The sequence below is a fragment of the Schistocerca piceifrons genome, chromosome 3, assembly GCF_021461385.2.
Source record: "Schistocerca piceifrons isolate TAMUIC-IGC-003096 chromosome 3, iqSchPice1.1, whole genome shotgun sequence".
NCBI classification, from domain to species: domain Eukaryota; kingdom Metazoa; phylum Arthropoda; class Insecta; order Orthoptera; family Acrididae; genus Schistocerca; species Schistocerca piceifrons.
The window spans coordinates 678,782,501-678,783,692 of record NC_060140.1 but is presented as its reverse complement, the minus strand read 5'-3'; positions in this window follow the sequence as shown (position 1 = coordinate 678,783,692).

Genomic DNA, 1,192 nt, shown 5'->3' with positions numbered 1-1,192 from the left:
TATGGACACTCGAATTTACGCTTTAATTACGAGCGAACTGATAAACATATCGCAAAATGTGATACACCAATATTTTCCTTGTTTTATTCTGTGTAAGGCTATATGCAGCACTTACAGTCAAATTTATATATTTTTTTTCTTATTCTGGTACGGATTTTGCGATTTTAGGCATCTTCGGAAGGAAACATTCACTTTAAAAATATATGGCTTGCGATGTATTTGTACGAGGTTAATGAAATTTTAATACATTATAGCCAAATATATTGTTAATGTAAATCTCAAGTTACAACATTTTCCGATCACCCAAAAAACCACGATAGTGCAAAATAAATCAATAATCAAAAACTTTGTCATATCGTTGAAATTTCAGTAAACAATACAAAATTCTTACTCATTATCTGTGTTACTTCAAAACAGGATCAAATAAAATCAAAATACAGTTATAGTACTGGAATAAACCAAGTTTAAAGGGCAATGTGCCTTCCGTTTATTTTCTATTGTGAATGAGTGGTGAGTCATGAAAAAGAGCTAGTTCATTTCAGGGAGTGAAGAGTTCTGATCCGATCTCTGAAAAGAACAGTTTTGCCCATCTCTAATCCCTAGTGTAGTAAACTAATATCCCCATACCCTCCACCCAACAGTTTCCAACTTCTCCGTTCTGTCACCTCTTTCCTACTCTCACCTCCCACCCTCTTTGTTTACTGCCCTCTGCTAACACACTCGCCCATCTTTCCCCTTCTTTGCTCCTCTCCTTTTTGGTTCCCCATTTGTCCTCCTCCCCCCCCCCCCCTCCCTCACCTCCATACCTCCCTGCCTCACAGCCTTCTCAACACTGCACGTATTGGAAGCCTAGTCCCTGCATCCTCTGCCAGACAGCACTCTTCTCTATCCCTTCCCTGCCCGCTACAGATTGCTGCTTACATTCTATGTAACAGTTGTATTCCTGTCCGAGCTGCCAGAATGGCAGTTGTGTGTGTGTATGATGTGTTTGCTACCATGAATTGTGTGTGTTTCCTTTTCTAACGACAACTGTGGCCAGAAGCTAATGTGTGTCTTTTTGTTGTGCCTGTCTGCAACTTAACGTGTCAGAATTACAGTAAATAGCAATATATCTTTTCCTTGTATTGTTGATAATTCAACCTTGAGTTTCCATTGATAGAATTAATTCTTTAAGCCGAGTTTTCACAAGTAC